The sequence below is a fragment of the Pyrus communis genome, chromosome 5, assembly GCF_041283825.1.
Source record: "Pyrus communis isolate YQ-2024b chromosome 5, ASM4128382v1, whole genome shotgun sequence".
Classification (NCBI taxonomy): domain Eukaryota; kingdom Viridiplantae; phylum Streptophyta; class Magnoliopsida; order Rosales; family Rosaceae; genus Pyrus; species Pyrus communis.
The window spans coordinates 15,139,852-15,166,201 of NC_142569.1; the positions used below are offsets into that span (position 1 = coordinate 15,139,852).

Genomic DNA, 26,350 nt, shown 5'->3' on the forward strand with positions numbered 1-26,350 from the left:
AAAACGCGTGGAGTTCACTATTCCAACTACCACAATTTTACCGATAAGCGTGGGTGACAAAGCCGCACCCGCACCACTATCTGCTATTAAAATCCCTATATATGTCAACATTCATGGCAAGGCATACATCCAAAACGCCTGACTCTTCTTCCTTGCCAAGAATGCAGCTGCAACCAAACCTCTCAATATACTCAGTTTTCTTCTTCCTTGAAAACACCTATTCAACCAAGTCTTCAAAAGTAAACGTATCTCATATCATTAGGGTCGAAAGCAAGAGTATCTCATAGCATGCCTTTTCCACGTCATTTCCTTTGTTCTTGTTCTTCCCTGCAAGACAAAGAGAAAGAGAGCGATCAGTCGACACTTGGAATCAAGCTTCCCGTCTGGAACCGACTGTCTGGAACCGACTGCCTGGAACCCTTTCCCTGATTGCTTACCCAACACTGCTCTCAAGTACTCATCTTCAACTGTTGATGTACCCCCAAAGAAGATACTAGACGCCTGGAGAACGGATGAGGCAAGAGAAACCGCTACATCATCCGCTACTTCTTATATCATGCTTTTTCCCTGTTTTTTCCTTTGCCCTTGCTCTTGCCTGCAAGACAAGGAGAAAGAAAGCAATCAGTCAGAACCCGAAATCAAACTTCCAATCTGGAACTGATTGCCCAGAACCTTTGCCTGGTTGCTTACCTAGCGTTGCTTTCGAGTGCTCGTCTTCAATTGTTGGTGAGTCTCGAATTCACTCAGCGAATACTTCAAGACAGGTGACATGATGTCGGCTTTTTACATTGAAGCTGCCAAGCATAGATGAATCGCTAAGAAGTGTTGCTTTGAAAGCTCTCAAGAAAAGGCAAAGGGTTGCGCACCACCTCGGCTATGCAAAAAGAAACAAGCAGAGAAGAATGCAGTACAAGTAGCTGGAACAAATCACTGTAGCACGACGCCCTCCCCTGCAGAACCGCATAATCCAGATGAAGGAGTTTAAGTCAAATCCAAGCTCGACATCGTTGTTTTAATCAAAGAGCTCAAGAAGCCTCAACAACCTTCCGCTGGCATCGTCGCCAAAGAACAAAACCTCGCCGCGCGACGCCATCAAATCGCCAGTACTTCTTCAAAAGTAAAAGTATCTCATATCATTAAGGTTGAAAGCAAGAGTATCTCATATCATGCTTTCTCCATGTCATTTCCTTTGTCCTTGTTCTTACCTGTAGGGCAAGGAGAAAGAGAGCAATCAACCGGCACTCGGAATCAGCCTTCCGATCTGGAACCGACTGCCTGTAACCTTTTCCCTGATTGCTTACTTAGCGTTGCTCTCGAGTAGTCGTCTTCAACGGTTGATTCACTTCCAGAGAAGATACCACATTTGCTTGGAGAACAGATAAGACGAGTGATAATGAAACATCAATCTTGTGGATCGTCAGCAAACGCAGCAACTGCACATGCTGATTCATCCCCTAACCCTCTTAAATATGAATTGGAAAGATTGAACAAAGAAACAGGCCATCACCTCCACCTCATGCTTGCTTGCCGTGTGTCTGAATCATGAAACCGCTCGTGGTCCTATTTTCATTCAAGATCAAGCCTTGATGGCCCTTGAAGAAATCACAAGTCCGATTCAAAATCAAATGTTCACCATCCTTGAATCAAATTCAACTCCAGATAAAAGGAGTAAGTTTAGACCTTCGGAGGAGACCAAAAAACCCTCTAGCCTAGTTTAAGATTAAGCCTGTGGAAAATTAACGATTGGAGGAAATTAGAAAATCTTCCAGTCGAATTCAAGATCAAGCCCCGATGGCCCTTGAAGAAATTTCCAGCCCAATTCAATAACAAGCCTCGACAGCCCTTAGATCAACATCTACATTAAGGGACTTCAAAACGCATCTTCTACACGTGACAAACACATGTATACGACGCGCCTTGAAGTGGGGGCATTTGTAGACATTGAAATTTCAGTGAAATAAATGTTGACCAATGTATTAAAAGTACAACCTTTATTCATTTCACCAACCTCACATATTTATTTCACCTACATCACACATTCATTTCACCTACAACTTCCACTTACTTCACCAACCTCACACACTTATTTCACCTACATCACACACTTACTTCACCTACCAACTCCATTTATTTCACCTACAACATCCACTCACTTCACCAAAAAAATGGATGGTGGTGATTCACTCTCAAAGCCTATAAATAGGCTTCTCCATCAAGAGAAAAAAGGGGAAAGGAATTTACATCACACCAAAACCTTGAAGCTTTGGAGCTCTAAAGCTCTCAAGCAAATCCCGAAGGATCAAGAAAGCTCTCTTCGTTCTTCATCAACTCCTCCTTTAAGATCAAGCCCCGACGGCCCTTGAAGAACTTCCACCAACTCAAGATCAAGCCCCAACGGCCCTTTGGATCAACAACCTCAACAAATCCACACATCCAATCGTTCTTCAAGATTAAGCCCAAAAGCCCTTGAAGGTCCGCTCATCCATCAACCTTCAAGATCAAGCCCAAAAGCCCCCTTGAAAATCCATTCATCAACTGTTCATCCCTAGATCAAGCACCGACGACCCTTAGGATCAACATCTCATCCACAAACCCACACTTTACGAAGATAGAATCAGAGGACCAAATTACAAAGAGATTGTAACCCCAAAATCATTAATATAAAATATTATTTTTGTACACATATTCTTGTTTCATGAAAGTTCGTGTTTACACTTCTCATTACCTGCAGGAGTTCCATTGCCATTAGCACCCTTTTTAGTATTCATTGAGCTAATTCCTCATTGTTTTCGCGCATTAAGCTCAGGAATACGTTTATTTGCTAATATGATGGCCGGTCATAGTTCAGTAAAGATTTTAAGTCCACGATTTCATCTTTATCGAATCTTATTATCAGAATAGCTTATATAGTCATGATTCAATTCAAATCTGCTGCATTACTTTTGATTGATTTCTCATTTTTCGGATCTGATTGGAATCGATGACTTACGCCTATTTCTTAGGGCGTTTAAAGAGCGCAACTCTACCCCTTAGTTAAAAATGTCTATTTGATTCAATTCATGAATGGACTATGAGTTTACTGTATTTGCATTTATAAATATATTAAATTATAGATTTTTTATGATAATTATTTATCGTCTTAAAGATGTGAATATATATATATATATATATATATATAGTTAGTTAGTTAGTTAATAGTTTCACGTGGGAGGTTCAGGGTTCGATCTTCAAGTTGGTGAGTCTGCTTGATTATGGTCATGGGCAGGGTGAAACTCCCCATAGTCTCTCTAAGCCCGGAAGGAATGAATAACTGTGACTTACCACCAGTTGTCCCCCTTTTATAAAAAAAAAAGAAAAAGAAAAAAGAAATAGTTTCATTACATTTGAAACCCATATAGAGACCCATGTTTTGCACATAGATCAAACAGTACTCGACCCATTTCTCTATTTTCAATTCAATCATTTATTTTTGTTAAGACCCAATTCTTACATTAATTATTGGGTAAATTACATAAAATTACTTTAACCATGGGTCGAACCACAATCTCATACCTCATGTTTTAAACATTGCAATGTCATACCTCAACTTATGAATTTATTGCAATGTCAAACCTCTGTTAAATTTTCTGTCAATTTCGTTGTTAAGTGATGACGTGGCAGGCCTAGGGCCCACTCTTCACCTAACTAAATTTAAAAAATCAATTAAATATTAATAAATTATGAATTTTTTTATTTAGTAATTAAAACTAATTTAAAAATAAACTCTTACCCTCATTTCTCTCCAAAACGCCTCCTTTCTCTCTAGAATGCCAGTTGTCCATTCTTCCTCCCCTCACTCCCACTTGCCATTATCACCCCCACACTTGCCAAATTGTCACCCTAACTCCCAAACTCGGAAAATCATACTAACCCAAACCAAATCCACAAAATCATACCATCCCATCCTGACCCCAGAAAATAAAATCATACCACATCCCCATCCTCACCATCTCATCTACCTATTCTCTCCAGCCAATTCCGCCATCCTCACCTCACTCTCTCAATCCCAAATCTGATTGGACTCTCATGCTCATTGTTGTTGAAAAGGGCTTTCGTCGATTCTACAATCACAACAGCTATTGAAACTACGCAATCACCAGGAAAGGTGACGAACTCCAACGGCAGGCTCAAAGTGTGATGGTGGTGAAACGTGTTGGATGTTGGATCATAATCTAATGACTATTAGGTCTACACAGTTAATCTAAGAATGGCTTGGAATATAAATAAGATTATGATTTAGTTAATAGCTATAGCTTGTACCACAAGTAAAGTTAATATATTCCGAATTTCCTTGGGAAATAAGGGCTCCTAATTCTATCCTATATGGAATGAGATTTGGTGTATCAATTATCTTTTACTGCAAGGAATCCTAATGACATTATTATGGGAGGATTCATTAGGGTTAAGTCATTTAAATACAAGGCTAAGTTCTCTGCTCATAATACACAGAAACTCAGATGAACGCCCCATTAGTTCGAGTTTAAAAGAGTGTTGAGTGTGCAGAAGACTTTGGTTAACTAACATATTATTTTCATGATTACAATAAGTTATCTGTTATATGAAGAAGTCTGCATATGGTTCATTCTATTCCGCACGGCTCTGTCAAAGATGGTTCATCTTTACTAAATGCCATGTCGACTTCAAGTACTTTATTAATCGTGTATCATCTATGGATTCTTCTAAGTTAGTGTTTTTAGTTGTTTATGAAATATATAAAGTCTAACAGTTGGTATCAGAGCATGTCATACTACAACTAAAGATCTACTCGGTAAACCCTAAAAGTTTAGGTCTTGAATTGATAACATGTTTTAAGTTTTGCTCAATTTTCAAACTCATGTTTCACGGCAAAAGAAATTGGTTTTCAACATGAATTGTGTTCTAACCTAATTCATATTGAAATCTGAGATAGCTATATATATTAAAACTTGTCCTTTGACTGAAGGAATATTACAACCTATTAATTGATATTTCATCCTATTTCGATTTCATTGTCCTATTGGATTTATACATGTTTATTAGCTTTATCACAACTACCTTAATTGAGTCTCCTATATGGTTGTAGACATATAATTTGAGATGTTAAATTAAAAAGTTATGAAAAAGACATTAAGTATATTCGTCATGATCTTGAACTTCTTGAAGTTGACATATATATATATATATATTAAATAGCATGATGACAAACCTTTTTTGCCACATACATATTTCGGCAAAAGGGGTAAAGATGGTTCTTAAACCTATTAATTTTCCTTTTTTATTTTTATTTTGTTGACATACAAAATTTCAAGAATGTAAATGAGCATATATATATATATATATGTATGTGTGTGTGTGTGTGTGTAGGTGTCTCGCAACTCAATATTTAGTTTATTTAACATATGGTTCAATTTGACTTGAGTTCCTTGTTCAAGTTTTTTGATAAATTACTTTTTGGAGATTCTCGGTACTATTAATGCATTGTGTTTCAGGTTATTAGTTTATTCACATACATTGTAAGTCCTGATATGTGTATAAATATATGAAAAATTTGATAGCATCAAAGTGGTAATTTAAAGTGATTTTGATTACCTCTTATTCATTTAAGTTATGTTATATGCTATCATTGGTACTTACAGTCTTACAATTCATATGCACATATGTAAATCTCATGTTTGTCTTTAGTGATATACATAATTTTTCAAGCATGATAAGTCTGGAATGCATTCGGTGAGGTATGCATATGTTTAATCCATGTCTATTTCAATGGATTTTAATTTAAAGGTCATAGCCATGTATGGCTTATTTTTTAGCTTTAACTAGTGATACTTTATGACCTTGAATATATATATATATATATATAATATTGCTTATGTTATGGCCCATGCTTTGGTACTATGAGATTAATTAACTATTGTAACAATAATATGCAGACTATATTATTAACTTAATATCATGAATATAGTATGCAGACTACATTCATTTATTGGAAAATTATACATCTCTTAACATACTTTGCAACATCCCATTTCATCCCATACCAATAGTAGAACGGGCGAATAGTGTGATACAACTTAGTACTTCCCAGGTGCATGGCATACACCGAAATGTGAACTTCATCAATGTCACATCCTAGTCTCGACTCCGTCGTAGCATGATATTGTCCACTTTGGGCTTACCATTCCTTCACGGTTTTGTTTTTGGGAACTCAGACGAGAACTTCCCAGTGGGTCACCCATCCTAGGAATGCTCTAGCCCAAACTCGCTTAACTTTGGAGTCACTTTGCCGTTCGGTGCGGATGTGCCGGTGAGGATGCTGGGTTCCCCTTAAGTAGGGTGGATTGTAAGATTCCACATCGACCAACGACGAGGGGGTGATGTGCCTTATATATAGATGCTCCCTTCCTTATAGCACGAGGCATTTTGGGAACTCACTGACTTCAAATTCCATTGGAACTCCGAAGTTAAGCGAGTTTGGGCGAGAGCATTCTTAGGATGAGTGACCCACTGGGAAGTTCTCGTGCTGAGTCCCCAAGAACAAAACCGTGAGGGAATGGTAAGCCCAAAGCGAACAATATCGTGCTACGGTGGAGTCGGTCTGGGATGTGACAATCAAGAATTTCCTTTTTCACGACTTCATTGTTTTAGGCATAAATAATCGATTTCCCATCGTTAAAGCTCACCTCTCTGGATCCTCAAATCTCGCCACAAACCATTCGACACCTGTTCTTTCAAGTCTGCATACTGTTGATCGTGCTCTTGAGCTTCCAGAACTAGATCCACCAAAACAAGCATAATTTGGAAGTGTGCCAACAATGCTCCCTGTGGATTTGGCGTCACCGCAACATCGATTCCTCTAAGAGCAAACAATAACAGAACATAGATAATTCGCATAGAATCAAGCTGTCCATAGGATTTCTGGCTAAGAGTGTCCGCTACGACATTTGATTGACCAGGATGATACTCAATAGTGCGATCGTAGTCACTAATGAGTTCCATTCACCTTCTTTGTCTTAAGTTTAACTCATTCTGGGTGAATATGTACTTCAAGCTCTTATGATTCGTAAAGATGCGACACTTCTCACCGTATAAGTAATGTCGCCAGATTTACAAAGAAAAGACTACTGCTCCAAGTTCCAGATAATGAGTGGGGTAATTTTTCTTGTGAGGTTTAAGTTGTTTGGAAGCATAAGCGATGACTTTCCCATGCTGCATCAGAACACAACCCAAGCCTGACAAAGGTGCATCCCTATAGATTTCAAACTCACAACCATCGTCTGGAAGAGCAAGGACAGGGGCATGAGTAAGACAATGTTTAAGCTCCTGGAATTTTCATCCCATTCGAATTTGACTCTCTTCCATGTTAATTTAGTAAAAGGCAAGGCAATCGCTGATAAATCCTGCCAAAGTGTTGGTAATAACCGGTTAGCCCAAGAAAACTCCTAACTTTTGTGACATTCCTCGGTTATTTCCACATAAACACTGCAGAAATCTTCTGGGTGTCCACACAAATTCCCTCAGCGGAAACCACATGCCCGAGGAAACTGATTTGGTCCAACCAAAATTAACACTTACTAAACTTCACATACAACAGATGCTTCCTCAACTTCTCCAACACTAACTTCAAATATTTCGTATGCTCGACATTACCCTTGGAGTAAATCAAGATGTTATCGATAAATACAATCACAAACCAATCAAGATACGTTCTGATCCATGAAACAAAATTCACAGATTTGATGACACAAAATTCGTTAAACCAAAAGGCATGACACAAAATTCATAGTGTCCATACCGAGTGCAAAAAGCTATCTTTGGTACATCCTCATTCTGAATCAACAGTTGATGGTAACTCGAACGAAGATCGATCTTAGGCCAACTCCAACCTATGGCCTAAAACCTATAATTCCCCTTCTATTCCCCCCCAATCCATTACAACCCAAGTTCTAATTTGGACCTAAAACCTAAAACCTAAAAAAAGCCAGATTTAGGCCAAGATTAGTGGTGGAGCTCCCACCCACATAGGTGTGTCTCCCACTTGTCTGCCAATAAAATTGAGTCCAACGACTCTTTTGGTTGATCAACGACTCACATTTAAATGGAATGTTGGTTATCCAACAGTCCACATTTAATTTAGTTAACATTTTTGTTTTATATTTATAAATTTATTTAATCCAACGACTGAGATCGAATATAATCAAATCTAATGGTTAAAAAAAAAAAAAAAAAAATCTAACAGCCCAAATTTAAATTCAACTGTTAAAATAATTACAAAAAATTATTTAACTCAAAATTCACCCAAAAACTCTATAAACACCTATATATTTGGTGAAACATCCACACAAAACTCACTTTTCTCCTACAATTCTTCCAATTTTTCTTTCTACCATCTTCCAAAACCATGCTTTTGCTCATGTGTGTTTATAAGCATCTCTATCATGTGTTTCATATTCTTCTATAGTGTTTCATGAGTTTCATTTGTTGGTTTAGTGATTTTTCAATGTTTATCGGAATTTAAATATTTTTGGGTTAAAATGTCCATAAAATTAATTTAGGATAGTCTACATTTTTTTTAAAGTTAATTAAAAAAAAAATTAGCCTAAGTTCGTTCTTTAATAATCTGGGGCTAAAATTTTAGGTTAGAAAAGTTGGAGCAGAAAAGTTGTTTCTAGGTTAGAACCTAAGAGCCTGTTTGGTATCTTATTTGAAATTTTTTATCATTTCTCAAAATATTTCTTAAGAACATTTCTTGAAAACAATTTTCTTTAAAACTCAAAAACTTGAATAGTTTGCGATTTAAAATTTGTATATCTTACGACTTAAACTAGACAAAGAGATCTAAAAAGAGGGGGGGCACAAGAGAGGGAGAAAGAGGAGAGAGGAGGAAAGAAAGTAGGAGATGATTGAAGGAAAGAGAAAGAAGAGAGATGATTGGACGAGATAGAGAGGAAGAGGAGTGAGAGAAAGAACCGAGAGAATGAGGAAAGCGGATTGGAGGAGAGATGAAAAAGGTAAAAAGAAAAAAGAAAAAAGGAGAGAGAAAGAAGAAAAAAGAGAGAGATTTAGAGTGAGAGGGGATGAGGGAAAGAAAAGAAATGAGAGAGTTTAAGTTTAAAAACTCTAAAAAACTTACTTCTTATGTTTTTAGAGAATAGACTATATTTTTGAGTTAGTCTTGAGTTCAATTTTTGAAAATAGTCCTACCAAATAAGTTTTTAAGGCCTAAAACTTGAAAATTGTTTTTGAGTTTAAAAATTTGGATTCAAGTAGAGTACCAAACAAGCCCTAAATTTTCTAGGCTAAAAATTTTAGGTTTTAGGCCAATGGTTGGAGATGGTCTTAGAGAATAGCCAAGCAACCCTCAATTGATCAAACAAGTCATCAATACAATGTAGGGGATGACGGTTCTTCACATCACTCGATTACGTTGTTTATAGACGATGCAGAGTCTTATTGACCCATCATTCTTCCTTACAAATAGTACATGAGCACTCCAGGGAGACATACTGGGTTGGACATAGCCTTTATCCATAAGCTCCTGAAGTTGAATCTTCAACTTCCTCGATTCAGTTGATGTCATTTGATGTGGTGCTAAAGAAATAGGGTTAGTACTTGGAATTAAGTCTATGGTGAATTCAACTTCCCTTGCAGGTGGTAACCTTTGCAAATCTTCAGGAAAGACATTGGTGAATTCTTTCACCACTGGCACATCCTCAGCACATGGAGAAGGTTTACCTTAGGCGACCACATGAGCCAAGAATCCCTCACAACTCTTCAGTAATAACTTCGTCGTCCTGATGGCAGAAATAATACTATTTTGAAGAATCCTTTATTCACCTTGAAATGTGATTGCTGGTCGTCTAGGCTAATCAAATATCACCAATTTATCTATATAACCGACATCTGTATTGTGCTTGGATAACCAATCCATTCCCAAAATGATATCGAACTCCACTAGTTTAAAAGGAATCAAATTGGCATCCATAAGTTTTCCTTTGACAATAATTAGGCAATCCCTAAATTCCCATTGTGCACAAAATAAATATTCAGAGGCAATTGTATAAACATATCAAACCCAAGTGATGTAGGTTGCGGGTTCACAACTTGTGCAAATTATGGAGATATGAAAGAATATGTAGCACCCGAATTAATCTGAACATGAGCCCAATACCAAAAACAAGTAACGTACCCATGATAACTTTGGGATCCTGCTCTGCTTCCCACTGAGTCATAGCATTGATACGTCCGTGGGCCTATCGTCCTGAACCACCATTACGACCTCCATGAGTCCTAGCACCCTAAGTATTGCGGCCTACTCGGTACCCTGAGTACAACTGCCAGAAGTTGCACCAGAATACTGCGATTGTCTCTGAACAGGATTCTAAGTTCTTGAACTACTACTTCCACCATAACCTGAACTAGAAGTAAGATTCTCAAGTGAGCACGTAGTAGTGCAATTACGGGCAATGTGTATAGTGCCACCACACCTGAAACATGTGCCTGCATTTGTAATAAATTCTCCTCGATGACGCCTACCACAACGCGCACAAATCGTGACAGCTAGATTAAAGTGACTGAAAGATTATCTCGTCATCTCATTACCAGATCCCTCATTGGAAGATCCCGAACCTTGACCACAGCGTTTAAATGAAAATGAGAGTGTCTAGGGCTGAAAAAGAAGAAAAAAATGAAAGGCTCCCTTGTGCTTCGAGATCTGAAACCTCAACCCCGCTGATTCTGATTTCGAGGCTGATTCTAGGTAACTCTGTTTTAACGCGACTATTCAATCTTTAAAGCTACCTGAATTGTTTCTTCATAGGATGCATAAGTTTGTGGTGCCAAGAGTTCACATATGTTATCATTCAGAGCAATTTTAAGTTGTACCATCATCTCTCGAGGGTTCCTATAGACCAAAAGGTGGTGTCTCGCCAATCGTCAAAAAGTATTATCCAACCTCGTAATCGTTAAGTTGCCCTGGCAAAAACTTAAGAATTCCCTCTTTCTCAACTAGTATTCGGGGCTCAAAAAGTGTTTACTAAAGAGTCTCTTGAAAGTAGCCCAAGTTATCATCGAGTTAGGTGGCTGAGAGTCCTTCACAGATTTCCACCAAAATCTCGCATTACCATTGAGAAAGTAACCTGTTGCCTTCGCCCACTCAGCCATTGGGCAGGACATACCCTCCAAAGTGTCCTCCATTTTCTCGAACCAATCTTCGACCTTTTCACAAGCACTAACTACATTTAGCTTAGTAACACCGTGGCTCCGAGCAATTTCCATGTAAGTATGACTCTGCCGGCTATTCCTAGGGAAATCATGTTGCAGGGCAGAGGTCAATTGCTGAATTCCACCCATCAAACCATAATGAGGCACATTCCCACCACAAGTATCCATGATTCTGATAAGAGGCAAAAAAGATTTAGAAAGATGAAAAATTGTGGTTGCGTGAAGGATTATGACTACTAAGTGATGCGAGAATTATACGCACACAAATTAAACCCTCTTGTGACAATTGTAGTATAGATATAAGTAGGGATCGTTCTTAACTGGGGATTAGGAGGGATTGCAAAATCACTTGGAAACTGACTCAAAAACGTAAAATAAAGTTTAAAACACTTAACTTACTTAAAGAAAACTCAAAAGAAGTTCACAAGACTCCAAATACTTAAAAACATAAAATAAGATAGATTTGAATGACTAAGACTTAACAAAATATGGGGGGGGGGGGAATTGAGTTTTTGACGAGATTAAATTAAATGGACAGATTATAATTAAGGGCAAAATGTAAATATGAATGCGATGAAAATATGGATGGAATGCTAGCTAGAAGGTTCTTCTCCAAACATGTTACACTTGCATACAAGATTGATTTTTAGTTGGTCTTTCGATAAATTATGAAACTCAACACCCCGGGTTAATTAGGTCCGCTTAAATTAACCGTCAAGTTCTCCTTTAAGTTAATGAATTGGATGGGTTTGCGCAACGCAATTCACAACATTCTCCAAAAGTCCTTTACGTGAAAAACACAATAAAGATACAATCAAAGATCATTAAGCATCATGAAAACTATAAGTGTTGACGAGGCATTCATTACTATGATGAGCATGAAACTAGTGCCAAGAATTCATTTAACGCGATTGTTTATAAGCAACCTCCACTACTTGTGAATATAAGTTCATAACGATTAGGTGAAACTCACTTATATTCTAGCGTCATATTCATGCATGAAAATTAAGCGTGCACTCTCAATAAACATACATAAATAAGTTATCAATCAAACGGCTAAACAAATTGAATCCACAACTTATGAAATTCCAACCAAAGGTAATCAATTCATATTGCAAGCATAAACATGGTTTCGAATCACCCCCTAGCTAAAGGGGGTTTAGTTCCTCATACTTACAAGACAAAGAGAATTGAAATTAAACATTGAAATCAAAGAAACACCTAAACATTCCAACAACTCAAACTTGAATTGTATGAACGTTTAGGCCCTCTTCTCTTCCTCTTTGTTGTGGCACAAGGTCTAAGGAAATGTTTAGGGCTTTAGGTGTATGGAGGAATGGATGTGTGGTGGTAGGATAGTGTTTGCAATGAAGAGAAAATATGCAGAAAATGGAAGGGATATGCACGGCAAAGAATGTGTTTGTGATGGTGTGTTGTGTGATTGATTTGTGGTGAATGGAATGGTTTGTATGAATGCATTGCATGGTTTTATAGGGAGAGAATGGATGGGAGAACATGTGAATGGCAGCTAGGAATGATTAAAGAAGGGAATGCATGTGGAATGACAACTAGGTTGGTTGGTGGAAAGCTGAAAATGCAAATGGGAATGCTGGAAATGCAAGGGATGCACGGCAAGGTGTGTTTGTGATGCATGTGGCTGAATTGTTTGTTGGGAAAGCTTATGAGTGAATGATTAAAGATGCATGTGGATGAATTATACAATGGGAAAGCATGTGATTGACAACTAGGGTGAATGGTGGCTGCAATGATGAAGTGTGATGGCTGAAATTGCAAGGGAGGTGCACGGCATAGAATGTGTTTTGTGGAAATGCAAGGTAGGGTGAATGATGATGAATGCATGTGGATTAAAGAAGAATATGGAAGTGAATAAATTAGAATAGGGCTGCAAGGTTAAAGGGCTAGGGTTTAAGTACATAGAATGGGCCTAAAATATGGTGGTTTGCATGGCAAGGGAAGGGAAATATGGTTAAGCCCATGGCAAGGTTGTGTAATTGGGTTAGGGCCATTGTTTTGTGTCCTCAAGTGCATACAAGGCCTTCAATTTCATCCAACACTTTGGCTCCAAGCATAAGCTATCCATCCTTAGCCCAATAGTGCTCCAAAAGGCTCCAAAATGCATCTTTTTGCTTCCTTAGCCATATGAACCTAAAAACACACGAAAATGGCTTAAACTACTAAAATTACTAAGTACTAGCAACATAAATGCAAGAAAACAAGCAACTAAGGCGCATAAATATGCTCCTATCACTAAGCGGAAAGAATGACATCCTAAGTATGTTCTGATACCAATCTAACACGCTCCGATCCCAGTGTTCAAAGGACAATGGGATTGCCATGTGCTGGTCGACACCCGAGGGTGATGCAAGCCATTTTATGAATGCATATGCTGAGAACATGTGAAACATGCATAATAATTTTGCATCTAACTACGCAATATAATATTCAAGTACAAACCTTAATAAAATATAATATTCAACTGCCAATAATTTAAAAGTATAATGCATGACATGTTAAAAGCATACTACTAATTCGAATACAAGCGAAAGGAATATTAGAAAGTGCGATTACAAGAGATGTCCTACGCATAGAGGAAGACACAAATTCATTGATATGGGAATGCCTCGTAGCTCGAGTCGTATGCCTCATTCCTAGGTCCTGAGGGGACAAAAAACAAAGTATGAGTGGACAAAGTTTATAAATAAGTAATACTAAAACAATTACTCTTCAAATGTACTAACCCCCAGTTTTAGAAAAACTCATATAGCTAATAAGTAATAGGTTTTTTGAAAATCCTATTATGTCGTAAAACCTTCATAAAACATATATCGTATATAGTGTGCTTCGAAGTGGTATCATAATCGCCCGAAGGCATATATAAATCTTCCGCCCAAAAGCCTTACATCGCCTGCTTGAAGGTATATATATCTAAATATCCACTAAGCATAGAAAATTATAAACATAATAATTCCAAAATATATCTCATCAGAGCTCAATATCTCAAACATCATATCATAAATCATAATCTTAAATATCTCAATAACGTAAATTTGATATAAAGCATGATATTTCATAAAGCGTAAAACCGATAACTTAATAAATGTTTCATAGAACGTAGTCATAAAATCATGCTTGTCTTGTATGCATTTCTAGTAATGAAATCATGCATTTTGGAAAGGGTCCACTCACAAATACTTCATCGCCGAAGAGTCGTTCGAACTAGGGAGGATGGAAAAGCCACTAACAAATGCACCTAAGCATATAAAGGGACCAATTAATAAAACTCTACTAACACGATTGAACTTGGGAAAACGGACATTGTAATCAGATTCAGAACGTCAAAAAACCTAAGGGGGGACCTCGGTTTCCCCCACGCGCCGCCATAGGGTGGTGGCCCGAGAGGCCATGCTCCTAGATGGGTCGCCAGAAAAGTTGTCGAAAAATTCGCCGGCGTTGCAGTAATTGCTGCCGTGGATGGTGACAGAGCATAGTACCTCCGGCAAAGATGCGTGTGCACTACGCGCTGGCCATGGCAGCCCTCTACGCGCACCCATGCTCGGCCTACGCGCCACCTTCGAAACTCTAGGAATTTCTAAAAATTTTCTCCTAACTTCAAGAGCCTATTCCGAGCTCGATACAAGTCCAAATCGAGTGATTCAAAAGCCAAAATGTAATTAGGAATGTGGAGAAGATATTTTTAGCAAGTTGGGATAGAATGGTGGCTAGATTTGGCCGGAAAAATGGCTAGAAGATGGCCAAATGACCAAGGCTTAGAAAATTCCAGATTTGCATAGTGACTTTCTTTGAGCATTTCTGTGTTTGTACACCACCAAAACCACCCAAAAACTTACTAATCGGGAACCTAGACATGATCTACAATAATAGGGACCAATTTTGATCGTCAGAGATGCCGAGAAATCGTCGAAGAAGTTCCTTGCACAGTAAATGCACTGTGCAACACGGGGAGAGTTTTCGAATGGTTTTTTCTTCTATTTTCTAGTTTAAAAATTTGTAGGGACTACAAGGGAGAGTGGTGGTGTAGGCATGGTTGTTTTTGTGTGCTTTTGGTACCCTCAGGGAGGGCTGGTTTGAGAGAGAAATGAGGGGGCCGAGAGAGAACTTAGAGTAAGAGGGATATTTTCAAAAAATAATAAAAGGAAAAGAGGGTCATAGGGAAAAGGGAGGGGATTAGGAGACAAGAATCTATTGTGGGCCCCAATGGCTCACACATTAAGGTCACTAAAGACAAAACATGAAATATTCGAAAAACATTCGACGTTTTGTAACGTAGAATCTTCATTATAACTCCAAATTCGAATCCGTTCACACCCACGTGTTCGTGGTAATGAGTATAATAAGAATAAACTAAGAAAATTAGTAATCCACGTCACAACTATATGGTCAACGAAAGTCAACGTTCATGCCTTAAGGGCAATTTGGTAATTTCATACGTTTGATAAAATAAAATACGACAAATTTAGGATGAGGTATCACAACCTTCATTTGGCAATTAGTTGTCGCAGGCTTCACATAATCCATACTTTACACTAAGCCACTAGTAATCAAACCAGTAAGACTAGTTGCACTGTTGTTTGGGGATATAGTCATATTGTTATGACTTCTAATGCAATTCATAGCAGCCCTTAAATCAATAGAAAGGATTTGTTGTGTCCTATTCACCCAAGAACATCTCAAAAACATTGATCTTATCATAACTTTTTGCATGTCTTAATAATAAAATTTTCTATCCAAGAGCATGCTTATTTAGTAAAGTTAGAGAAAACATACAATTTTCCATTTTAATTAGACGCCGTGTTTTAAAACTTGTGAAACTAAATTCATCTAGGATCTTAACCATGCATTAGTTCTATATATGCATGATACGAAAAATAGCTGCTATAGAATTGAAATACTGAAAGCAATTCTAGCATGATTTATGCAAAATATTAGGCAACAAAAATATTGATATATTGTTAGACTACGTGTGAATGACAATAAGATAACAACTAGATTTCTTGGATTACACATAAACTCATTGTGCGAGTTGTGTGGTTGAAGGAATCTGAGATCCTTGATATAATGGGAGTTGTGGAGTTTAATTATTGTGCAGCCAATCTAAAGGGAGTACTTATCAAGTATTTATTGAGAGATAAAAATCACGATGGGACTTGAATTTGTTATGAGGATAGAGTTTATCACTACTACTGATAATAGGCCGGTATTAGTGGAACTTTGATAGGATAATTTAGTATATATATACATATTGAAGAAGTCCCTGCTTCCACACAATAAGACTCTCAAGAACTAAACCCTATTTACTAGTAAAGGTCATCGCTGTGTGCTGGAAATAGAAGACTGATTCACTGTTCATTCAATGGCAGCAACATCAGGTAAGTCGCTTTTGCATATTGCATATAGGGTTATGTATTGAGGTTGTTCGTGGATGTAATCCTATCACTACGTTGATTGAGTTGATGGTTTGTGTGTGCATATTAATTCTTACATGTGGTACCAGAGCCACTCAACGTGGCTAGGGTTCTTCACTCTCATTAAAGACTATGATATAGTTTTGATAAATACAAAACCATGTATGATCCTGGAAAAATATCGCTTCTACCATATGTTCTTGCGTTATCAATTTGTGGCTTAATTATCAATTAAAATATAATGATAAGCTACCTAGTTTTCCTTGAGTAGTTGTTTTCTATGTTTTGCAAGTAACCTATTTCATGCAGATGAGGACAACGCTGGAAAAACCAGCAATAACAGAAGACCTTTTGGGTTCATAATATGCTTGTTAATACTGAACTGACAAACATAATATGAATTATAAACAAGGATTACGACATCTAATCTGCTCAAAAGTGTTTGGATTGTTGTTTTTGGCTTGTTGATCAACTAAATATATACGTGGTTTATTTGTATTAAGTGAATAATAATTTGCTCAAAAGTGTTTATTTATTCAAGTCAAACAAGTAAATCAATGTATAATGAGTCATTAAACTGACAAGATTGCACTCTTCATCTGCTCGAAAGAGTTGAAGTTGTGTAAATTGCCCTTGTGTTTAATGACTCAGTTATACAAACATAATACAAATGGTTTCTGTCTAAAGATGATACCATGTTTATATGACTTTGGATTGGGAAATATTGTAACAATAGTTTTCCATGTTTGATAAACTAGCTACTGAATAATATTGTTTTCGTGATCTTTTTCAACACCTCACATGATGTCTCTCAACTTCAATAATATAGAGACTTTGACTAGCTCCAACTTCAAGAAATGGAAGGAGGATGTCGAGACTGTGCTCGGTCTCATGGATCTTAATCTGGCACTAAGGGAAGAAAAGCCTGAAGCCATCACTGCCGAGAGTACTGCAGATGAAAAGATAAAGCTTGAAAAATAGGAGAGGGTGAATCGAATGTCCATGATGATCATGAAGAAAGCAATGGCTCAGTCAGTCAAAGGGGGAATTCCTAAGACTTACAATGCAAGGGAATTCTTGGTTGTCGTAGGGGAGAAGTTCAAGGAGTCAGAAAAGGCAAAAAATGAGACCTTCCTTACACAAATAACATCAATGAAGTACGATGGTGTGGGAAGTGTCAGAGAGCACATATTGAAGATGGTCGATCTTGCCCAGAAATTGAAGGATCTTGAGGTACCTATGACTGACCAATTTTTAGTCCACATGGCTTTAAATTCCTTACCTTCTAAATATGGGCAACTCAAAGTCTCATACAACACTCAAAAGGATAAATAGGGTATCGATGAACTGATTTCAATGTGTGCTCAAGAAGAGGATCGGCTCAAAAAGGACAAGGTTGTGGATGTGATTTTCGTGCAAGCTAAAAAATGCAAAAGAGACTCTACTTTTGGTTCAACCATACCTGCTGGTAAGAAGAAGAAGAAAGAAAACTTTTCTTCATTTAAAAGTACTAACCCCTTTAAAGGATCTCACAAAATTAAGCCTGTTAATGCCGAGATTGAGAAAGAAAAAGAATGTTATTTTTGCAAAGAGACAGGTCACTTAAGAAAGAATTGCAGTGGATTAAAAAATTGGCTTGTCACTAAAGGTAAAATCATAAATGTTTTTGTATGTGTTGAGTCAAATTTAGTTTTATTCCCCCTCAAAGTTGGTGATTTGACACTGGGTGCTCCATTCATATAACTAATTCCTTGTAGGGATTCTCAAAAACCAGGGAGATAAACAATGAAGTCTACAATGTTTATGTAGGAAATGGGAGCAAAGTTGCTGTTGAATCCATAGGGCGAGTCGAATTAGTCATTTCATCTGGTTTTGTTTTAGAATTGAGTCAGTACTTTATGTACCTTCCATAAGAAGGAATTTCATTTCTGCATCTAAGCTGGTTAAGTCAGGTTTTATCTTTGTTGGTGATAAGCATTGTGTGAAGTTTTACCATTTGAATGATATTAATAAATTGATCGGGAAAGCTTATCTTGAAATCGATATGTGGCAACTAGACTGTTCATATAAAAATGAATGCCTTAGTGTTCAAGCTGTCGGTTCAAAGTTATCGTCCATTTCTGAAAAATCCTCAATGCTTTGGCATAAAAGGTTGGGACACATATCTAAAGAAAGAATCATCACCTTGTCAAAACAAAACATGTTGCCACAACTTGATTTTAGTGATTTCAAAGAATGTGTCGATTGTTTTAAAGGAAAACTCACCAACACTAGAAAGTTAGGTTCAAATCATAGTAAATCCCTATTAGAAATCATACATACTGACATATGTGGACCTTTTCCAAACAAAACCATTTGTGGAAAATCTTATTTCATATCCTTTATTGATGATTTTTCACGTTATGCATATGTTTATCTCATCTCGGAAAAATCTGAAGCCTTGGAGTGTTTTAAATCTTTTCATTTAGAAGTCGAAAAACAACTTGAAAAACAAATTAAAATTGTGAGATCCGATAGAGGTGGTGAGTATTTTGGCAAGTACACTGAGGTTGGACAACACAAGGGGCCTTTTGCAACTTATCTAGAACAAAATGGCATCGTAGCACAATATACCACTCCAGGGACCCCTCAACAGAACGGGGTGGCAGAAAGAATAAATCGTACTCTCAAGGATATGATAAGGTCTATGTTTGCACACTCACATCTTCCTATTTTTCTCTGGGGAGAGGCATTGAAAACTGCAACATATATTTTGAACCAAGTGCCGAGCAAGTCGGTTAACTTGGTGCCATTTGAAGCATGGACTGGAAGAAAATCGAGTTTCAACCATTTCTATGTTTGGGGATGTAAAGCCGAGGCAAGATTCTACAATCCAATGGAAAAAAAAAAACTTGATCCAAGAACTACAAGTTGTAGGTTTATTGGATACTCCGAAAAATTAAAAGGGTTTAAGTTTTATCGCCTTAACAGTCATTCCAGAATTATGGAGACACACAATGCTAAGTTTCTCGAGCATTTGGATGGAGATGATGACAACTCTTCACATTCAATACTATCAAATTTTGAAGAACTGCCACAAGAAGGTAAGTTGCTTGAGTAGTAAGCAATTGTCGTGTGCATTCCTTTCGAGCCATAAACATTTTCTAGACTTGATAGTCTCCCTGAGCAGCAAGTAGATGGAATGATGAATGATCACCAAATTCCCCATGATGAAGAGCAAGGTCCTAACATTGTAGACGTAGAAGATAATAATATTGATGATCACATACATGGCATAGCTGCTGCACTGATTCGGGCACCAGTCAGAAAGTCACAGCGAGTTCGCAAGGCTGTTACGTTACGAGATTTTGTATATCTTAATGAGGCAGAATATAACGTAAGGGGTGATGATGATCCTACATCCTATCATCAAGCAATCTCAAGTACAAGATCAAGGTTATGGAATGAAGCCATGCATGAAGAATTACAATCTATGGAAAAGAATAGAGTGTGGACCTTAGTACCAAAACCGACGAGGGTTCACAAACTCGTTTGCAAGTGGGTCTTTAAAACAAAGAAAGACTCGGAAGGTAAAATTGACAAACATAAAGCAAGACTAGTGGCAAAATGCTTTACACAAAGAGAAGGAGTCGATTACAACGAGACATTTTCTCCTATCTCAACCAAAGACTCCATGAGAATAATACTAGCCTTCACAGCTCATTTTGATTTAGAGCTTCATCAGATGGACGTTAAAACAACCTTTCTTAATGGGGATCTTGAAGAAGACATATACATGAGTCTACCACCAGGATTTGTTGAAATGGGGAAAAAATTAATGGTTTGTAAGCTGAACAAATCGATCTATAGGCTGAAATAGGCTTCGAGGCAATGGAACAAAAAGTTTGATAGTGTGATGGAGAAGTCAGGTTTTTAAGAGAATAAACTGGATGAGTGTGTGTACTTTAAAGTCTGTGGTACCAAGGTAATATTCTTGGTATTGTATGTAGACGACATATTAATGGCGAGCTCAGATATGTTTTTATTGCAGTCGACCAAGGGCATGTTAGCTCAGAACTTTGATATGAAAGACTTAGGAGAGGCTCGGTTTGTTTTGGGAATATAAATCATTAGGGATCGTGCCAAGAGATCCCTTGGTCTTTCACAAAGACAATATATTGATAGGGTGACTAAAAGATTTAACATGGATAAATATTCAAATGGAGAGCTACCTATTGGACAAGGAGACAAGTTGACTTATAAGCAATGTCCCAAGAATGATCTGGAGAAATAAGGAATGAAAGACAAGATGTATGCATCTTTAGTAGGGAGCTTGATGTATGCACAAGTATGTACAAGACCGGATTTTGCCTTTGCAGTGAGTGTATTAGGCAGGTTTCAATCAAATCCTGGTGTATCTCATTGGGTTGCAGCCAAAAAGGTCTTAAGGTATCTTAAAAGAACCAGGGATTTTATGTTGACATATAGTCATGTGGACAAACTTGAGTTGGTGGCATTCTCCGACTCTGACTTTGCAGGATGTATAGATGATAGGAGGTCAACTAACGGTTATATCTTCCTGCTAGCTAATGGGGCAGTTTCATGGAAGAGTTCAAAGCAAAAGAGTATTGCATCTTCTACAATGGAGGCTGAATACATGGGCTGTTATGCATCAACTCAACAAGCCATTTGGCTTAAAAATATGATGAAAGGATTGGTGATTATTGACAACATTGAAAGGCCTCTTAAACTTTATTGTGATAATAAAGCTGCAATCTTCTTTTCGAAGAATAATAAGAGGTCTTATGCGAGCAGGTTAATGGACATAAAGTTTCTGAAAGTGAGAGATGAAGTGAAGAAGAGGATTATTGATGTTGAGTATATCAACACGAGTTTGATGGTTGCTGATCCAATGACAAAGGCCTTACCAGTGGGAGTCTTCAAGAGGCATGTTTTTAACATGGGAGTAAGAGAGTCCTTTGATTCAGTTAATGAGTGGGAGTAAACACTCTAAATACTGTGTTGAACTTGTTTTTATTTGGTTGTTTCTTTTGATGTCAGTAACTAGTTGCAGAACAATGCTATGATTTATTATTGTTTTGACAATCTATGCAATTTGTCATTTCAAACAGTTTTGGTACTAAAAGTAAATTTCAGTTTGTTTTGAGGAATCAGCGTATTGTTTGTCGATTCTCGACATCGTGATTCTGGTAGTAACATAGTGTTTCATGATAAATGTGTATGTAATTATAGAGTATCAAGTACAGGTTATTCGTACTTGGGATTTCTATGGTTCTGCATTTTCTTGGAATGACAGGTTACTAACTAGAGTGGCAGCAAGCTTTTGTAAACTCAATGATCATCATGATTTATGTTGTATTGAGGAATATCATTGACATTCAAGTGGGTGAATGACACACCCCGTCCCGAAGGAGGGCATGCTGGCCGTCACGTGAGAGTGACGTAACCATTTACACAGTTCGGAAGCTTTAAAATATACAACTTCTAAGATGAAACACCCGAAGGTGAGTCCTCATTTGGTCCATTCTGTCAGAACACCGTTGAACTTCCTCGTAGTCACCACACATTTGCAATTCTTGAACCTGGAGGGGTGCAAAACAAAGTTGAGTGGGTCAGCAAAACAATTCTTTTCCAAATCCAAACACTTCTCAAAACTTTGTAACCCCTCGCCGTAAAACAAGTATAGTTTCCCAGAAAATAACATATATACGTATGTATGGATATGCCAACATGCTCAAGGGTATATCATTCATGCTCAAGAATATGCCATTCATGCTCGAGAATATGCCACATCAATAGAGCTCCACGCTCAATAAATGCTCAAGCGTAATCCACATCAATAGAGCTCCACGCTCAATAAATGCTCAAGCGTAATTCACATCAATAGAGCTCCACGCTCAATAAATGCTCAAGCGTAATTCACATCAATAGAGCTCCACGCTCAATAAATGCTTAAGCGTAATTCACAACAATAGAGCTCCACGCTCAATAAATGCTTAAGCGTAATTCACATCAATAGAGCTCCACGCTCAATAAATGCTTAAGCGTAATTCACATCAATAGAGCTCCACGCTCAATAAATGCTTAAGCGTAATTCACATCAATAGAGCTCCACGCTCAATAAATGCTCAAGCTACTACTGAATACAAACATGAATACCACTTACCTGGCACTTACCTGTGCGTCCACAGCACCAAATACACATATATAAATGTATACTACTACTAATGCATGTGATGATGTATTTCATACGTATATCAAATGTATTTCAAATGTAGCTTACCTGGGCCTCCTCAGCACCATGCAACAATATGCATAATTATGGTAATGCACATATTAAAATATGATGCATATATGACAGGATATTTAATTCGTATTTCTTTTAAAATACGTCAAGCATACGTATATATATATATACTGAAAAATAACTGCCCACTCACATATCACATCGACGTCTCGTAGGTCCCTGAGCCTCCCCTAGATTGGTTACACTCTTCTTTTGTATAATTTTCACCTATACAAAAAGTAACCAAATTGACGTTATTTAACGCACATACACCAAACATTCGTCCATAACTTTCTCATACGTTATTCAATTTGGGTGTATGAATATACCACGGTGATCTACACGACGTCACGAACGCGTGACAATTTTTAGAACTCAATTTGGAGCTCTCACGCGCCCCCACGCGCACTGTTCACGCGCTGCCCACGCGCGCGTCTTCTTCCTCGCGTCGCCGGACTGGTTTCGCCGGAAATAGTGTTTTGCCGGAATTTCTGGGTAAATTTCAAAGTGTCATAACTTCTTCATTTCTTAACCATTTTCAACGTACTATATATCAAATTGAAGGTATTGACGAGACGAACACATCCATACCTGTCTCGACCCCTAACTCGCCGTGGTTTCACCGGAAAAAGCCCCGACAGTTCCGGCCAAACTTTGAACTTGTCGTTCTCCGTGTTCCTACGTCCATTTTTCACGTAATTTATACCAAAATGAAGCCCTAATCATAATCTACCACGTTGGACTAGTTTTATGGCCTAAAAACAACGGAATCAAACTTTTCCAAAAATACGAAAATTCGGCCAAACTTACAGTTCGTGATCCCGATGTCCAAATCCTTCAAACGAAGCACTCCGAGCTTCCTTAGGACCTCACCAAGCTTCCTACAAGCTTCAAAATCCCAGAAAACATCAAGTTTTACGTGTGCATGAACAGTGCACACGCACAGTGAAATTGAAATCCAGGTTTTCCGAAGTGAAACTCACCTGAAATTGGTACCATCGTGTTCGTGTGGTCTTCAGGAGTACGATGGTGGTCTTAGATCCTTCGTTGGTATAATTTTGGGGTGGTTTGTGGGTGGTCTGTGTGAGTTCGAAGGAGAGAGAGAGAACTCTCAGAGAATGAGAGATTTGTGAGGGAGGAGAGAGAGAGAGACAAGGCACGGGAATGAGGGAGAGATTTGAGGGAGGTGGGATCCTACCCAATCCCCAACTCATCAAGTTACAACATATTTTACGCCCCTTAGTCCCGTTTAAGGGCATTTTCATAACTTCACGTCCTCGGAATTAAAATTCCGGGACGGGTTGTGACAACCTTCCCTCCTTATAGAATTTCGTCCCCGAAATTCCAACAACCAACTTAATCATCTAAACTCATACAATAGCTTCGGGTAAATCTCTCTCAATACATTCTTTTTCCAATCCAAAGTCGTCCTTGGTTCCTCAACCAGTTTAATCCGGATTAATTCTCAACAGTTGCACCGGAACTCCATGTGACGAATCTGCCACCTAGTGACAACACATCGAAATATAATACATTATGCACCTTAGCCAATTTTGAAGACATCACCACTTGTATGCAACTTCATCGATTCCTTTAGTGGTCAAAAACGGTCTGATGTGTTTAAGACTTATTTTGTCTCCTTTCCAAATCTCACTATTTCTTTTCGTGATGAAATTTCTAAAAATGTTGAATCATGAAACACATCATGCTCTTACAATAACTCTGGAAGTAAATCAAGCAACTTCACTTACTCTTCGATGATCACATAAGGTCCGAGGTACTTAGGACTTAATTTGCTTTCCTTTCCAAGCCGTATCATACTTTTCTAAAGTGAAAACTTCAAAATTATAAGATCATCTACGTTAAACACTCGATTAGTGACATGTTCAACTATTAATCTCTTTTGCCATTCCTGGCTACTCTCAGGTTAAACTTAATCACCTGAATACTTTGAGAAGACTCATCCATAGTTTCAGGGCCTACCAAAACTCTTTCGTGATCGAATCTTCTCTATCCAGAAGTATTTCTTCCACAATTCAACAAAAATCGACACATTTCACGGTCCTTATGGCGTTACTTTGGAAACTGTGCAACCAACATACTTAAGAAACTCAGCAGTTCCGTAACTCAAATCTCTTCTCCATAAAACTTATAAGTACTGTTGTACTGTGGTTGTTACTCAACACTGGAGTAAATGTACTAATTTGGTACATTGATCAACTATCACCTCAAGTTCAATCATAACCATCCTATTCTCGAACTCAGCAATCTTTCTTTTTCCCTTCTTTCTTTACCTTGGTTAATTCTTAATTTTCTTCGTTAACCATTTGAGTCTTGAGTACGACCTTACTAAAAAGACTTAACTTGAAAATTAGTAATTACAACTTCTTCTCAATCTTCCATTCTCAACTTTACTTCAGTTGATTTCCAATCCACAAGAAGACAATCTTGGCAAGCGTGCCAGACATCAACTCTTATCACCGTCTTTTCACCAAGTGCATCAGCTAGAACAATTTTACGATCACCCTGGTCGTACAATCATGTTCATTAAACAATTCAATCCACCTTCGCTGCCTTATATCAAAATCCTTCCAAGTAATGGATATTGGAGACTTTTTTTTTTTTTTTTTTTTTTTTTTTTTTTTTGATTCGTAAAAATCTTGCATTCTTACCAAATATAATGTCTTCATAACTTCACAGCAAGAATGGTAATCATGACTTCCAAATCACCAGTAGGGTAATTCATTTCACGAGGTTCCTTTTGTCGTGAAACGTATGTAATCACCCTAACATTTGCATCAACATGCATCCAATACCATTCAAGAAACATCACTAAAAATTTATGATTACCACTATTCTCTGGGAATACTAAATTACGTGCATGAGTGAGGAAATGCTTCAGTTGTTGAATCCTTTACTCACAATTTCCTTCCCACTCATACGTAACCTCTTTTCTCAACCATCTCGTCAATGACAAAGCAATGACTGAAAAATCTTTCACGAACCGTCCATGATAGCTTGTTAAGCTAGGATAACTCCGAATCCCAATCACGATTCGTGGTTGTTCTAAATTCTCAATTTCTGCTACCTTTTATGAATTCACTTGAATACCTGAAGCAGATGTAACATATCTCAAAAATACTACTTGATTCATCCAACATTGGCATTTGCTAAACTTAGCATACAATCGACGTTCCTTCGATCTTTGCAATACCAATTTAAGATGTTTAGCATACTTTGCTCTAGTCTTATCAACCCTTTCAATAGCAACAACAACAAATCGGTCTAGATATCATTGGAATACTTTATTCGTCAAATTCATAAAGTAGTAGATGCATTCGTCACTCCGAATGGCATCACCAAAACTTGAAATGACCTTAAC

General features: G+C 37.7%; 1 long non-coding RNA gene across 1 annotated transcript; it reads right to left on the reverse strand.

The window, feature by feature from the left end:
• Positions 1–22,077: 22,077 nt before the first annotated feature.
• Positions 22,078–23,718, reverse strand: LOC148696857 (uncharacterized). The gene is made up of 4 exons (XR_015962031.1): positions 23,560–23,718; positions 23,298–23,459; positions 23,123–23,196; positions 22,078–22,264 (listed from the first exon to the last, which is right to left on the reverse strand). It is a non-coding gene; the product is annotated as an uncharacterized LOC148696857 (long non-coding RNA).
• Between the last annotated feature and the right edge of the window lie 2,632 nt (positions 23,719–26,350).